The sequence below is a fragment of the Oncorhynchus kisutch genome, unplaced genomic scaffold, assembly GCF_002021735.2.
Source record: "Oncorhynchus kisutch isolate 150728-3 unplaced genomic scaffold, Okis_V2 scaffold2168, whole genome shotgun sequence".
NCBI lineage: Eukaryota > Metazoa > Chordata > Actinopteri > Salmoniformes > Salmonidae > Oncorhynchus > Oncorhynchus kisutch.
Genome location: NW_022264113.1, coordinates 19,331 through 34,801, shown reverse-complemented (window position 1 = coordinate 34,801; position 15,471 = coordinate 19,331). Strand labels below are relative to the sequence as shown.

The window sequence follows — 15,471 nt, the reverse complement described above, 5'->3', positions numbered from 1 at the left end:
GTGTATATATAAAGTACATTGTATTGATATTGCATTTATCTGCAAATTAAATGGAGATGGAAGCTCAGAGGGAGGAGTACATTAGCTATATATGTATGAGGTCCTTTCTCCACTGCGTTTGTGTGCCAAATTCACATTGCACAATACTACTTTCCAGAATGTTGTAAGTATATATATATATATATTGCAGTACTCGCGTGGCATTGGTGGCCAAGTGGGTAAGGCGTCGGTCTCGTAACCGAAGACCATGGGTTCAAATCCCATCCGTGCCTTTATAGAAAAGACATCCAATTCCATGGAAATTTAGATTCTATGGCATATTTATTGCCTTTAAAAAACAAATCCCTACTATTTTGTTATTGACTGTGCGCTAGTTTGTTCCATGTGTAACTCGTCGCCAGAACCACTGGCTCCAGGTCATCTGTAAGTCTAGGCTAGGTAAAGCTCCGCCTTATCAAAGCACTCACAGGCGGCCTAGTCCTCGCACAGCAGTCCCTTCCAGCTGCAGTCAGAGCAGGAGATGTTCACCCCTCCGCGTCCAGACTGCAAATGAATTGCACTGCTTTGCTTTATCTTCGCCAGGTCGCAGTTGTGTATGAGAACTTGTTCTTAACTGGCTTACCTGGTATAATAAAGGTGTCGTTCTTGTAAACCGAAGACCATGGGTTCAAATCCCATCCTTGGCTTTATAGAAAAGACATCCAATTCCATGGAAATTTAGATTCATTGGAGGACTTTGTAGAAAAATCATGTTGTATCATATTTGAAAACAACTATTATTTTAAGGGGAAGTATCTCTACGATAGAGCCACTTTACATGTTTGCTGTCCTACAGTATTCCCCAACTTGTCTTTTGAGAGTATTCACTTGGTAAATTAGCTTTTGCACAACTCCCACTTTCCACAATGTTGACATTCTAAGAATGAAAAAGATGTAAAATGTCATCTGTTTTTGTTAACTGAAGCACATGGTTTCAATCCATGTTCGACATTTATGGTAGATAGCTGATATTATGGGAATGTACTTTCATCACAACAGTGTAAAGAAAAGGTCAATTGTCTTGATATGGCCACTGCGACCTGTATGCTCTAGTCGGCTGGCCCTCGCTACATATTCGTCGCCAGAACCACTGGCTATTTTGTTATTGAATATGCGCTTATTTGTTCCATGTGTAACTCGTCGCCAGAACCACTGGCTCCAGGTCATCTGTAAGTCTATGCTAGGTAAAGCTCCGCCTTATCAAAGCACTCACAGGCAGCCTAGTCCTCGCGCAGCAGTCCCTTCCAGCTGCAGTCAGAGCAGGAGATGCCCATCTGCAGTCAGAGCAGGAGATGTTCACCCCTCCGCGTCCAGACTGCAAATGAATTGCACTGCTTTGCTTATCTTGGCCAGGTCGCAGTTGTGTATGAGAACTTGTTCTTAACTGGCTTACCTGGTATAATAAAGTTGAAATGTAATAAAATAAGAAACAATTTTTTTGTTCCCAGAAAGGGGGTGTAGCTCAGTGGTAGAGTGCATGCTTTGCATGTATGAGGTCCTAGGTTCAATCCCCAGCTTCTCCATGATTTTTTGCAAAGACCCAACTTCTACTTTCCACAATGTTGAAATTCTAAGCAGGAAACAGAGATGTGCTAAATCATTTTGTCTTTTAATCTGAAGAACATGCGTTCAATCCCTGTTAGTACATTTATAGAACAGAAGTGGCATGGTTGCCAACTTTTATGGCATCATTTTCAAAAACTGAAGTTCATGTTTTCGATCCCTGTCCGTACCTGTTTTAAGAATTGCTGCTATCATTTCATTGTAGTTTCAATGGAGTGGTGTATATATAAAGTACATTGTATTGATATTGCATTTTATCTGCAAATTAAATGGGATGGAAGCTCAGAGGGGGAGTACATGCTATATATGTATGAGGTCCTTTCTCCACTGAGTTTGTGTGCCAAATTCACATTTGCACAATTACTACTTTCCAGAATGTTGATATATATATATATATTGCAGTATAGAGTGGCATGGTGGCCAAGTGGTAAGGCGTCGGTCTCGTAAACCGAAGACCATGGGTTCAAATCCCATCCGTGCCTTTATAGAAAAGACATCCAATTCCATGGAAATTTAGATTCTATGGCATATTTATTGCCTTTAAAAAACAAATCCCTACTATTTTGTTATTGACTGTGCGCTAGTTTGTTCCATGTGTAACTCGTCGCCAGAACCACTGGCTCCAGGTCATCTGTAAGTCTAGGCTAGGTAAAGCTCCGCCTTATCAAAGCACTCACAGGCGGCCTAGTCCTCGCACAGCAGTCCCTTCCAGCTGCAGTCAGAGCAGGAGATGTTCACCCCTCCGCGTCCAGACTGCAAATGAATTGCACTGCTTTGCTTTATCTTCGCCAGGTCGCAGTTGTGTATGAGAACTTGTTCTTAACTGGCTTACCTGGTATAATAAAGGTGTCGTTCTTGTAAACCGAAGACCATGGGTTCAAATCCCATCCTTGGCTTTATAGAAAAGACATCCAATTCCATGGAAATTTAGATTCATTGGAGGACTTTGTAGAAAAATCATGTTGTATCAATATTTGAAAACAACTATTATTTTAAGGGGAAGTATCTCTACGATAGAGCCACTTTACATGTTTGCTGTCCTACAGTATTCCCCAACTTGTCTTTTGAGAGTATTCACTTGGTAAATTAGCTTTTGCACAACTCCCACTTTCCACAATGTTGACATTCTAAGAATGAAAAAGATGTAAAATGTCATCTGTTTTTGTTAACTGAAGCACATGGTTTCAATCCATGTTCGACATTTATGGTAGATAGCTGATATTATGGGAATGTACTTTCATCACAACAGTGTAAAGAAAAGGTCAATTGTCTTGATATGGCCACTGCGACCTGTATGCTCTAGTCGGCTGGCCCTCGCTACATATTCGTCGCCAGAACCACTGGCTATTTTGTTATTGAATATGCGCTTATTTGTTCCATGTGTAACTCGTCGCCAGAACCACTGGCTCCAGGTCATCTGTAAGTCTATGCTAGGTAAAGCTCCGCCTTATCAAAGCACTCACAGGCAGCCTAGTCCTCGCGCAGCAGTCCCTTCCAGCTGCAGTCAGAGCAGGAGATGCCCATCTGCAGTCAGAGCAGGAGATGTTCACCCCTCCGCGTCCAGACTGCAAATGAATTGCACTGCTTTGCTTTATCTTGGCCAGGTCGCAGTTGTGTATGAGAACTTGTTCTTAACTGGCTTACCTGGTATAATAAAGTTGAAATGTAATAAAATAAGAAACAATTTTTTTGTTCCCAGAAAGGGGGTGTAGCTCAGTGGTAGAGTGCATGCTTTGCATGTATGAGGTCCTAGGTTCAATCCCCAGCTTCTCCATGATTTTTTGCAAAGACCCAACTTCTACTTTCCACAATGTTGAAATTCTAAGCAGGAAACAGAGATGTGCTAAATCATTTTGTCTTTTAATCTGAAGAACATGCGTTCAATCCCTGTTAGTACATTTATAGAACAGAAGTGGCATGGTTGCCAACTTTTATGGCATCATTTTCAAAAACTGAAGTTCATGTTTTCGATCCCTGTCCGTACCTGTTTTAAGAATTGCTGCTATCATTTCATTGTAGTTTCAATGGAGTGGTGTATATATAAAGTACATTGTATTGACATTGCGTTTTATCTGCAAATTAAATGGGATGGAAGCTCAGAGGGGGAGTACATGCTATATATGTATGAGGTCCTTTCTCCACTGAGTTTGTGTGCCAAATTCACATTTGCACAATTACTACTTTCCAGAATGTTGAATATATATATATATGTTGCAGTATAGAGTGGCATGGTGGCCAAGTGGTAAGGCGTCGGTCTCGTAAACCGAAGACCATGGGTTCAAATCCCATCCGTGCCTTTATAGAAAAGACATCCAATTCCATGGAAATTTAGATTCTATGGCATATTTATTGCCTTTAAAAAACAAATCCCTACTATTTTGTTATTGACTGTGCGCTAGTTTGTTCCATGTGTAACTCGTCGCCAGAACCACTGGCTCCAGGTCATCTGTAAGTCTAGGCTAGGTAAAGCTCCGCCTTATCAAAGCACTCACAGGCGGCCTAGTCCTCGCACAGCAGTCCCTTCCAGCTGCAGTCAGAGCAGGAGATGTTCACCCCTCCGCGTCCAGACTGCAAATGAATTGCACTGCTTTGCTTTATCTTCGCCAGGTCGCAGTTGTGTATGAGAACTTGTTCTTAACTGGCTTACCTGGTATAATAAAGGTGTCGTTCTTGTAAACCGAAGACCATGGGTTCAAATCCCATCCTTGGCTTTATAGAAAAGACATCCAATTCCATGGAAATTTAGATTCATTGGAGGACTTTGTAGAAAAATCATGTTGTATCAATATTTGAAAACAACTATTATTTTAAGGGGAAGTATCTCTACGATAGAGCCACTTTACATGTTTGCTGTCCTACAGTATTCCCCAACTTGTCTTTTGAGAGTATTCACTTGGTAAATTAGCTTTTGCACAACTCCCACTTTCCACAATGTTGACATTCTAAGAATGAAAAAGATGTAAAATGTCATCTGTTTTTGTTAACTGAAGCACATGGTTTCAATCCATGTTCGACATTTATGGTAGATAGCTGATATTATGGGAATGTACTTTCATCACAACAGTGTAAAGAAAAGGTCAATTGTCTTGATATGGCCACTGCGACCTGTATGCTCTAGTCGGCTGGCCCTCGCTACATATTCGTCGCCAGAACCACTGGCTATTTTGTTATTGAATATGCGCTTATTTGTTCCATGTGTAACTCGTCGCCAGAACCACTGGCTCCAGGTCATCTGTAAGTCTATGCTAGGTAAAGCTCCGCCTTATCAAAGCACTCACAGGCAGCCTAGTCCTCGCGCAGCAGTCCCTTCCAGCTGCAGTCAGAGCAGGAGATGCCCATCTGCAGTCAGAGCAGGAGATGTTCACCCCTCCGCGTCCAGACTGCAAATGAATTGCACTGCTTTGCTTTATCTTGGCCAGGTCGCAGTTGTGTATGAGAACTTGTTCTTAACTGGCTTACCTGGTATAATAAAGTTGAAATGTAATAAAATAAGAAACAATTTTTTTGTTCCCAGAAAGGGGGTGTAGCTCAGTGGTAGAGTGCATGCTTTGCATGTATGAGGTCCTAGGTTCAATCCCCAGCTTCTCCATGATTTTTTGCAAAGACCCAACTTCTACTTTCCACAATGTTGAAATTCTAAGCAGGAAACAGAGATGTGCTAAATCATTTTGTCTTTTAATCTGAAGAACATGCGTTCAATCCCTGTTAGTACATTTATAGAACAGAAGTGGCATGGTTGCCAACTTTTATGGCATCATTTTCAAAAACTGAAGTTCATGTTTTCGATCCCTGTCCGTACCTGTTTTAAGAATTGCTGCTATCATTTCATTGTAGTTTCAATGGAGTGGTGTATATATAAAGTACATTGTATTGATATTGCATTTTATCTGCAAATTAAATGGGATGGAAGCTCAGAGGGGGAGTACATGCTATATATGTATGAGGTCCTTTCTCCACTGAGTTTGTGTGCCAAATTCACATTTGCACAATTACTACTTTCCAGAATGTTGTATATATATATATATATTGCAGTATAGAGTGGCATGGTGGCCAAGTGGTAAGGCGTCGGTCTCGTAAACCGAAGACCATGGGTTCAAATCCCATCCGTGCCTTTATAGAAAAGACATCCAATTCCATGGAAATTTAGATTCTATGGCATATTTATTGCCTTTAAAAAACAAATCCCTACTATTTTGTTATTGACTGTGCGCTAGTTTGTTCCATGTGTAACTCGTCGCCAGAACCACTGGCTCCAGGTCATCTGTAAGTCTAGGCTAGGTAAAGCTCCGCCTTATCAAAGCACTCACAGGCGGCCTAGTCCTCGCACAGCAGTCCCTTCCAGCTGCAGTCAGAGCAGGAGATGTTCACCCCTCCGCGTCCAGACTGCAAATGAATTGCACTGCTTTGCTTTATCTTCGCCAGGTCGCAGTTGTGTATGAGAACTTGTTCTTAACTGGCTTACCTGGTATAATAAAGGTGTCGTTCTTGTAAACCGAAGACCATGGGTTCAAATCCCATCCTTGGCTTTATAGAAAAGACATCCAATTCCATGGAAATTTAGATTCATTGGAGGACTTTGTAGAAAAATCATGTTGTATCAATATTTGAAAACAACTATTATTTTAAGGGGAAGTATCTCTACGATAGAGCCACTTTACATGTTTGCTGTCCTACAGTATTCCCCAACTTGTCTTTTGAGAGTATTCACTTGGTAAATTAGCTTTTGCACAACTCCCACTTTCCACAATGTTGACATTCTAAGAATGAAAAAGATGTAAAATGTCATCTGTTTTTGTTAACTGAAGCACATGGTTTCAATCCATGTTCGACATTTATGGTAGATAGCTGATATTATGGGAATGTACTTTCATCACAACAGTGTAAAGAAAAGGTCAATTGTCTTGATATGGCCACTGCGACCTGTATGCTCTAGTCGGCTGGCCCTCGCTACATATTCGTCGCCAGAACCACTGGCTATTTTGTTATTGAATATGCGCTTATTTGTTCCATGTGTAACTCGTCGCCAGAACCACTGGCTCCAGGTCATCTGTAAGTCTATGCTAGGTAAAGCTCCGCCTTATCAAAGCACTCACAGGCAGCCTAGTCCTCGCGCAGCAGTCCCTTCCAGCTGCAGTCAGAGCAGGAGATGCCCATCTGCAGTCAGAGCAGGAGATGTTCACCCCTCCGCGTCCAGACTGCAAATGAATTGCACTGCTTTGCTTTATCTTGGCCAGGTCGCAGTTGTGTATGAGAACTTGTTCTTAACTGGCTTACCTGGTATAATAAAGTTGAAATGTAATAAAATAAGAAACAATTTTTTTGTTCCCAGAAAGGGGGTGTAGCTCAGTGGTAGAGTGCATGCTTTGCATGTATGAGGTCCTAGGTTCAATCCCCAGCTTCTCCATGATTTTTTGCAAAGACCCAACTTCTACTTTCCACAATGTTGAAATTCTAAGCAGGAAACAGAGATGTGCTAAATCATTTTGTCTTTTAATCTGAAGAACATGCGTTCAATCCCTGTTAGTACATTTATAGAACAGAAGTGGCATGGTTGCCAACTTTTATGGCATCATTTTCAAAAACTGAAGTTCATGTTTTCGATCCCTGTCCGTACCTGTTTTAAGAATTGCTGCTATCATTTCATTGTAGTTTCAATGGAGTGGTGTATATATAAAGTACATTGTATTGACATTGCGTTTTATCTGCAAATTAAATGGGATGGAAGCTCAGAGGGGGAGTACATGCTATATATGTATGAGGTCCTTTCTCCACTGAGTTTGTGTGCCAAATTCACATTTGCACAATTACTACTTTCCAGAATGTTGAAATATATATATATATGTTGCAGTATAGAGTGGCATGGTGGCCAAGTGGTAAGGCGTCGGTCTCGTAAACCGAAGACCATGGGTTCAAATCCCATCCGTGCCTTTATAGAAAAGACATCCAATTCCATGGAAATTTAGATTCTATGGCATATTTATTGCCTTTAAAAAACAAATCCCTACTATTTTGTTATTGACTGTGCGCTAGTTTGTTCCATGTGTAACTCGTCGCCAGAACCACTGGCTCCAGGTCATCTGTAAGTCTAGGCTAGGTAAAGCTCCGCCTTATCAAAGCACTCACAGGCGGCCTAGTCCTCGCACAGCAGTCCCTTCCAGCTGCAGTCAGAGCAGGAGATGTTCACCCCTCCGCGTCCAGACTGCAAATGAATTGCACTGCTTTGCTTTATCTTCGCCAGGTCGCAGTTGTGTATGAGAACTTGTTCTTAACTGGCTTACCTGGTATAATAAAGGTGTCGGTCTTGTAAACCGAAGACCATGGGTTCAAATCCCATCCTTGCCTTTATAGAAAAGACATCCAATTCCATGGAAATTTAGATTCATTGGAGGACTTTGTAGAAAAATCATGTTGTATCAATATTTGAACACAACTATTATTTTAAGGGGAAGTATCTCTACGATAGAGCCACTTTACATGTTTGCTGTCCTACAGTATTCCCCAACTTGTCTTTTGAGAGTATTCACTTGTTAAATTAGCTTTTGCACAACTCCCACTTTCCACAATGTTGACATTCTAAGAATGAAAAATATGTAAAATGTCATCTGTTTTTGTTAACTGAAGCACATGGTTTCAATCCATGTTCGACATTTATGGTAGATAGCTGATATTATGGGAATGTACTTTCATCACAACAGTGTAAAGAAAAGGTCAATTGTCTTGATATGGCCACTGCGACCTGTATGCTCTAGTCGGCTGGCCCTCGCTACATATTCGTCGCCAGAACCACTGGCTATTTTGTTATTGAATATGCGCTTATTTGTTCCATGTGTAACTCGTTGCCAGAACCACTGGCTCAAGGTCATCTGTAAGTCTATGCTAGGTAAAGCTCCGCCTTATCAAAGCACTCACAGGCAGCCTAGTCCTCGCGCAGCAGTCCCTTCCAGCTGCAGTCAGAGCAGGAGATGCCCATCTGCAGTCAGAGCAGGAGATGTTCACCCCTCCGCGTCCAGACTGCAAATGAATTGCACTGCTTTGCTTTATCTTGGCCAGGTCGCAGTTGTGTATGAGAACTTGTTCTTAACTGGCTTACCTGGTATAATAAAGTTGAAATGTAATAAAATAAGAAACTATTGTTTTGTTCCCAGAAAGGGGGTGTAGCTCAGTGGTAGAGTGCATGCTTTGCATGTATGAGGTCCTAGTTTCAATCCCCAGCTTCTCCATGATTTTTTGCAAAGACCCAACTTCTACTTTCCACAATGTTGACATTCTAAGAATGAAATAGATGTAAAAAGTCATCTGTTTTTGTTAACTGAAAACATGAGTTCAATCCCTGTTAGTACATTTATAGAACAGAAGTGGCATGGTGGCCAACTTTTATGGCATCATTTTCAAAAACTGAAGTTCATGTTTTCGATCCCTCTCCGTACCTGTTTTAAGAATTGCTGCTATCATCTCATTGTAGTTTCAATGGAGTGGTGTATATATAAAGTACATTGTATTGACATTGCGTTTTATCTGCAAATTAAATGGGATGGAAGCTCAGAGGGGGAGTGCATGCTATATATGTATGAGGTCCTTTCTCCACTGAGTTTGTGTGCCAAATTCACATTTGCACAATTACTACTTTCCAGAATGTTGATATATATATATATTGCAGTATATAGGGGCATGGTGGCCAAGTGGTAAGGCGTCGGTCTCGTAAACCGAAGACCATGGGTTCAAATCCCATCCGTGCCTTTATAGAAAAGACCTCCAATTCCATGGAAATTTAGATTCTATGGCATATTTATTGCCTTTAAAAAACAAATCCCTACTATTTTGTTATTGACTGTGCGCTAGTTTGTTCCATGTGTAACTCGTCGCCAGAACCACTGGCTCCAGGTCATCTGTAAGTCTAGGCTAGGTAAAGCTCCGCCTTATCAAAGCACTCACAGGCGGCCTAGTCCTCGCACAGCAGTCCCTTCCAGCTGCAGTCAGAGCAGGAGATGTTCACCCCTCCGCGTCCAGACTGCAAATGAATTGCACTGCTTTGCTTTATCTTGGCCAGGTCGCAGTTGTGTATGAGAACTTGTTCTTAACTGGCTTACCTGGTATAATAAAGTTGAAATGTAATAAAATAAGAAACAATTTTTTTGTTCCCAGAAAGGGGGTGTAGCTCAGTGGTAGAGTGCATGCTTTGCATGTATGAGGTCCTAGGTTCAATCCCCAGCTTCTCCATGATTTTTTGCAAAGACCCAACTTCTACTTTCCACAATGTTGAAATTCTAAGCAGGAAACAGAGATGTGCTAAATCATTTTGTCTTTTAATCTGAAGAACATGCGTTCAATCCCTGTTAGTACATTTATAGAACAGAAGTGGCATGGTGGCCAACTTTTATGGCATCATTTTCAAAAACTGAAGTTCATGTTTTAGATCCCTCTCCGTACCTGTTTTAAGAATTGCTGCTATCATCTCATTGTAGTTTCAATGGAGTGGTGTATATATAAAGTACATTGTATTGATATTGCATTTTATCTGCAAATTAAATGGGATGGAAGCTCAGAGGGGGAGTGCATGCTATATATGTATGAGGTCCTTTCTCCACTGAGTTTGTGTGCCAAATTCACATTTGCACAATTACTACTTTCCAGAATGTTGATATATATATATATTGCAGTATAGAGGGGCATGGTGGCCAAGTGGTAAGGCGTCGGTCTCGTAAACCGAAGACCATGGGTTCAAATCCCATCCGTGCCTTTAAAGAAAAGACATCCAATTCCATGGAAATTTAGATTCTATGGCATATTTATTGCCTTTAAAAAACAAATCCCTACTATTTTGTTATTGACTGTGCGCTAGTTTGTTCCATGTGTAACTCGTCGCCAGAACCACTGGCTCCAGGTCATCTGTAAGTCTAGGCTAGGTAAAGCTCCGCCTTATCAAAGCACTCACAGGCGGCCTAGTCCTCGCACAGCAGTCCCTTCCAGCTGCAGTCAGAGCAGGAGATGTTCACCCCTCCGCGTCCAGATTGCAAATGAATTGCACTGCTTTGCTTTATCTTCGCCAGGTCGCAGTTGTGTATGAGAACTTGTTCTTAACTGGCTTACCTGGTATAATAAAGGTGTCGTTCTTGTAAACCGAAGACCATGGGTTCAAATCCCATCCTTGCCTTTATAGAAAAGACATCCAATTCCATGGAAATTTAGATTCATTGGAGGACTTTGTAGAAAAATCATGTTGTATCAATATTTGAACACAACTATTATTTTAAGGGGAAGTATCTCTACGATAGAGCCACTTTACATGTTTGCTGTCCTACAGTATTCCCCAACTTGTCTTTTGAGAGTATTCACTTGTTAAATTAGCTTTTGCACAACTCCCACTTTCCACAATGTTGACATTCTAAGAATGAAAAATATGTAAAATGTCATCTGTTTTTGTTAACTGAAGCACATGGTTTCAATCCATGTTCGACATTTATGGTAGATAGCTGATATTATGGGAATGTACTTTCATCACAACAGTGTAAAGAAAAGGTCAATTGTCTTGATATGGCCACTGCGACCTGTATGCTCTAGTCGGCTGGCCCTCGCTACATATTCGTCGCCAGAACCACTGGCTATTTTGTTATTGAATATGCGCTTATTTGTTCCATGTGTAACTCGTCGCCAGAACCACTGGCTCAAGGTCATCTGTAAGTCTATGCTAGGTAAAGCTCCGCCTTATCAAAGCACTCACAGGCAGCCTAGTCCTCGCGCAGCAGTCCCTTCCAGCTGCAGTCAGAGCAGGAGATGCCCATCTGCAGTCAGAGCAGGAGATGTTCACCCCTCCGCGTCCAGACTGCAAATGAATTGCACTGCTTTGCTTTATCTTGGCCAGGTCGCAGTTGTGTATGAGAACTTGTTCTTAACTGGCTTACCTGGTATAATAAAGTTGAAATGTAATAAAATAAGAAACTATTTTTTTGTTCCCAGAAAGGGGGTGTAGCTCAGTGGTAGAGTGCATGCTTTGCATGTATGATGTCCTAGGTTCAATCCCCAGCTTCTCCATGATTTTTTGCAAAGACCCAACTTCTACTTTCCACAATGTTGAAATTCTAAGCAGGAAACAGAGATGTGCTAAATCATTTTGTCTTTTAATCTGAAGAACATGCGTTCAATCCCTGTTAGTACATTTATAGAACAGAAGTGGCATGGTGGCCAACTTTTATGGCATCATTTTCAAAAACTGAAGTTCATGTTTTCGATCCCTCTCCGTACCTGTTTTAAGAATTGCTGCTATCATCTCATTGTAGTTTCAATGGAGTGGTGTATATATAAAGTACATTGTATTGACATTGCGTTTTATCTGCAAATTAAATGGGATGGAAGCTCAGAGGGGGAGTGCATGCTATATATGTATGAGGTCCTTTCTCCACTGAGTTTGTGTGCCAAATTCACATTTGCACAATTACTACTTTCCAGAATGTTGATATATATATATATTGCAGTATAGAGAGGCATGGTGGCCAAGTGGTAAGGCGTCGGTCTCGTAAGCCGAAGACCATGGGTTCAAATCCCATCCGTGCCTTTAAAGAAAAGACATCCAATTCCATGGAAATTTAGATTCTATGGCATATTTATTGCCTTTAAAAAACAAATCCCTACTATTTTGTTATTGACTGTGCGCTAGTTTGTTCCATGTGTAACTCGTCGCCAGAACCACTGGCTCCAGGTCATCTGTAAGTCTAGGCTAGGTAAAGCTCCGCCTTATCAAAGCACTCACAGGCGGCCTAGTCCTCGCACAGCAGTCCCTTCCAGCTGCAGTCAGAGCAGGAGATGTTCACCCCTCCGCGTCCAGACTGCAAATGAATTGCACTGCTTTGCTTTATCTTCGCCAGGTCGCAGTTGTGTATGAGAACTTGTTCTTAACTGGCTTACCTGGTATAATAAAGGTGTCGGTCTTGTAAACCGAAGACCATGGGTTCAAATCCCATCCTTGGCTTTATAGAAAAGACATCCAATTCCATGGAAATTTAGATTCATTGGAGGACTTTGTAGAAAAATCATGTTGTATCAATATTTGAAAACAACTATTATTTTAAGGGGAAGTATCTCTACGATAGAGCCACTTTACATGTTTGCTGTCCTACAGTATTCCCCAACTTGTCTTTTGAGAGTATTCACTTGGTAAATTAGCTTTTGCACAACTCCCACTTTCCACAATGTTGACATTCTAAGAATGAAAAAGATGTAAAATGTCATCTGTTTTTGTTAACTGAAGCACATGGTTTCAATCCATGTTCGACATTTATGGTAGATAGCTGATATTATGGGAATGTACTTTCATCACAACAGTGTAAAGAAAAGGTCAATTGTCTTGATATGGCCACTGCGACCTGTATGCTCTAGTCGGCTGGCCCTCGCTACATATTCGTCGCCAGAACCACTGGCTATTTTGTTATTGAATATGCGCTTATTTGTTCCATGTGTAACTCGTCGCCAGAACCACTGGCTCCAGGTCATCTGTAAGTCTATGCTAGGTAAAGCTCCGCCTTATCAAAGCACTCACAGGCAGCCTAGTCCTCGCGCAGCAGTCCCTTCCAGCTGCAGTCAGAGCAGGAGATGCCCATCTGCAGTCAGAGCAGGAGATGTTCACCCCTCCGCGTCCAGACTGCAAATGAATTGCACTGCTTTGCTTTATCTTGGCCAGGTCGCAGTTGTGTATGAGAACTTGTTCTTAACTGGCTTACCTGGTATAATAAAGTTGAAATGTAATAAAATAAGAAACAATTTTTTTGTTCCCAGAAAGGGGGTGTAGCTCAGTGGTAGAGTGCATGCTTTGCATGTATGAGGTCCTAGGTTCAATCCCCAGCTTCTCCATGATTTTTTGCAAAGACCCAACTTCTACTTTCCACAATGTTGAAATTCTAAGCAGGAAACAGAGATGTGCTAAATCATTTTGTCTTTTAATCTGAAGAACATGCGTTCAATCCCTGTTAGTACATTTATAGAACAGAAGTGGCATGGTTGCCAACTTTTATGGCATCATTTTCAAAAACTGAAGTTCATGTTTTCGATCCCTCTCCGTACCTGTTTTAAGAATTGCTGCTATCATCTCATTGTAGTTTCAATGGAGTGGTGTATATATAAAGTACATTGTATTGATATTGCGTTTTATCTGCAAATTAAATGGGATGGAAGCTCAGAGGGGGAGTGCATGCTATATATGTATGAGGTCCTTTCTCCACTGAGTTTGTGTGCCAAATTCACATTTGCACAATTACTACTTTCCAGAATGTTGATATATATATATATATTGCAGTATAGAGGGCATGGTGGCCAAGTGGTAAGGCGTCGGTCTCGTAAACCGAAGACCATGGGTTCAAATCCCATCCGTGCCTTTAAAGAAAAGACATCCAATTCCATGGAAATTTAGATTCTATGGCATATTTATTGCCTTTAAAAAACAAATCCCTACTATTTTGTTATTGACTGTGCGCTAGTTTGTTCCATGTGTAACTCGTCGCCAGAACCACTGGCTCCAGGTCATCTGTAAGTCTAGGCTAGGTAAAGCTCCGCCTTATCAAAGCACTCACAGGCGGCCTAGTCCTCGCACAGCAGTCCCTTCCAGCTGCAGTCAGAGCAGGAGATGTTCACCCCTCCGCGTCCAGACTGCAAATGAATTGCACTGCTTTGCTTTATCTTCGCCAGGTCGCAGTTGTGTATGAGAACTTGTTCTTAACTGGCTTACCTGGTATAATAAAGGTGTCGTTCTTGTAAACCGAAGACCATGGGTTCAAATCCCATCCTTGGCTTTATAGAAAAGACATCCAATTCCATGGAAATTTAGATTCATTGGAGGACTTTGTAGAAAAATCATGTTGTATCAATATTTGAAAACAACTATTATTTTAAGGGGAAGTATCTCTACGATAGAGCCACTTTACATGTTTGCTGTCCTACAGTATTCCCCAACTTGTCTTTTGAGAGTATTCACTTGGTAAATTAGCTTTTGCACAACTCCCACTTTCCACAATGTTGACATTCTAAGAATGAAAAAGATGTAAAATGTCATCTGTTTTTGTTAACTGAAGCACATGGTTTCAATCCATGTTCGACATTTATGGTAGATAGCTGATATTATGGGAATGTACTTTCATCACAACAGTGTAAAGAAAAGGTCAATTGTCTTGATATGGCCACTGCGACCTGTATGCTCTAGTCGGCTGGCCCTCGCTACATATTCGTCGCCAGAACCACTGGCTATTTTGTTATTGAATATGCGCTTATTTGTTCCATGTGTAACTCGTCGCCAGAACCACTGGCTCCAGGTCATCTGTAAGTCTATGCTAGGTAAAGCTCCGCCTTATCAAAGCACTCACAGGCAGCCTAGTCCTCGCGCAGCAGTCCCTTCCAGCTGCAGTCAGAGCAGGAGATGCCCATCTGCAGTCAGAGCAGGAGATGTTCACCCCTCCGCGTCCAGACTGCAAATGAATTGCACTGCTTTGCTTTATCTTGGCCAGGTCGCAGTTGTGTATGAGAACTTGTTCTTAACTGGCTTACCTGGTATAATAAAGTTGAAATGTAATAAAATAAGAAACAATTTTTTTGTTCCCAGAAAGGGGGTGTAGCTCAGTGGTAGAGTGCATGCTTTGCATGTATGAGGTCCTAGGTTCAATCCCCAGCTTCTCCATGATTTTTTGCAAAGACCCAACTTCTACTTTCCACAATGTTGAAATTCTAAGCAGGAAACAGAGATGTGCTAAATCATTTTGTCTTTTAATCTGAAGAACATGCGTTCAATCCCTGTTAGTACATTTATAGAACAGAAGTGGCATGGTTGCCAACTTTTATGGCATCATTTTCAAAAACTGAAGTTCATGTTTTCGATCCCTGTCCGTACCTGTT

The 15,471-nt window shown here is 41.4% G+C and overlaps 17 non-coding genes across 17 annotated transcripts; all 17 read left to right on the top strand.

Annotated features, from left to right (window-relative positions):
- The first annotated feature begins 1,490 nt into the window (after positions 1-1,490).
- Positions 1,491-1,562, top strand: trnaa-ugc (transfer RNA alanine (anticodon UGC)). Its single transcript has one exon. It is a non-coding gene; the product is annotated as a tRNA-Ala (tRNA).
- Positions 1,563-2,012: 450 nt separating this feature from the next.
- Positions 2,013-2,084, top strand: trnat-cgu (transfer RNA threonine (anticodon CGU)). Its single transcript has one exon. It is a non-coding gene; the product is annotated as a tRNA-Thr (tRNA).
- A 1,220-nt stretch (positions 2,085-3,304) lies between these two features.
- Positions 3,305-3,376, top strand: trnaa-ugc (transfer RNA alanine (anticodon UGC)). The gene has a single exon. It is a non-coding gene; the product is annotated as a tRNA-Ala (tRNA).
- Positions 3,377-3,827: 451 nt separating this feature from the next.
- Positions 3,828-3,899, top strand: trnat-cgu (transfer RNA threonine (anticodon CGU)). Its single transcript has one exon. It is a non-coding gene; the product is annotated as a tRNA-Thr (tRNA).
- A 1,220-nt stretch (positions 3,900-5,119) lies between these two features.
- trnaa-ugc (transfer RNA alanine (anticodon UGC)) lies at positions 5,120-5,191 on the top strand. The gene has a single exon. It is a non-coding gene; the product is annotated as a tRNA-Ala (tRNA).
- Positions 5,192-5,642: 451 nt separating this feature from the next.
- Positions 5,643-5,714, top strand: trnat-cgu (transfer RNA threonine (anticodon CGU)). The gene has a single exon. It is a non-coding gene; the product is annotated as a tRNA-Thr (tRNA).
- A 1,220-nt stretch (positions 5,715-6,934) lies between these two features.
- Positions 6,935-7,006, top strand: trnaa-ugc (transfer RNA alanine (anticodon UGC)). Its single transcript has one exon. It is a non-coding gene; the product is annotated as a tRNA-Ala (tRNA).
- Positions 7,007-7,458: 452 nt separating this feature from the next.
- Positions 7,459-7,530, top strand: trnat-cgu (transfer RNA threonine (anticodon CGU)). The gene has a single exon. It is a non-coding gene; the product is annotated as a tRNA-Thr (tRNA).
- A 1,220-nt stretch (positions 7,531-8,750) lies between these two features.
- trnaa-ugc (transfer RNA alanine (anticodon UGC)) lies at positions 8,751-8,822 on the top strand. The gene has a single exon. It is a non-coding gene; the product is annotated as a tRNA-Ala (tRNA).
- Positions 8,823-9,267: 445 nt separating this feature from the next.
- trnat-cgu (transfer RNA threonine (anticodon CGU)) lies at positions 9,268-9,339 on the top strand. Its single transcript has one exon. It is a non-coding gene; the product is annotated as a tRNA-Thr (tRNA).
- Positions 9,340-9,747: 408 nt separating this feature from the next.
- On the top strand, positions 9,748-9,819 carry trnaa-ugc (transfer RNA alanine (anticodon UGC)). Its single transcript has one exon. It is a non-coding gene; the product is annotated as a tRNA-Ala (tRNA).
- Positions 9,820-10,267: 448 nt separating this feature from the next.
- Positions 10,268-10,339, top strand: trnat-cgu (transfer RNA threonine (anticodon CGU)). Its single transcript has one exon. It is a non-coding gene; the product is annotated as a tRNA-Thr (tRNA).
- Positions 10,340-11,559: 1,220 nt separating this feature from the next.
- On the top strand, positions 11,560-11,631 carry trnaa-ugc (transfer RNA alanine (anticodon UGC)). Its single transcript has one exon. It is a non-coding gene; the product is annotated as a tRNA-Ala (tRNA).
- A 448-nt stretch (positions 11,632-12,079) lies between these two features.
- On the top strand, positions 12,080-12,151 carry trnat-cgu (transfer RNA threonine (anticodon CGU)). The gene has a single exon. It is a non-coding gene; the product is annotated as a tRNA-Thr (tRNA).
- Positions 12,152-13,371: 1,220 nt separating this feature from the next.
- On the top strand, positions 13,372-13,443 carry trnaa-ugc (transfer RNA alanine (anticodon UGC)). The gene has a single exon. It is a non-coding gene; the product is annotated as a tRNA-Ala (tRNA).
- Positions 13,444-13,892: 449 nt separating this feature from the next.
- On the top strand, positions 13,893-13,964 carry trnat-cgu (transfer RNA threonine (anticodon CGU)). The gene has a single exon. It is a non-coding gene; the product is annotated as a tRNA-Thr (tRNA).
- Positions 13,965-15,184: 1,220 nt separating this feature from the next.
- On the top strand, positions 15,185-15,256 carry trnaa-ugc (transfer RNA alanine (anticodon UGC)). The gene has a single exon. It is a non-coding gene; the product is annotated as a tRNA-Ala (tRNA).
- Positions 15,257-15,471: the final 215 nt, after the last annotated feature.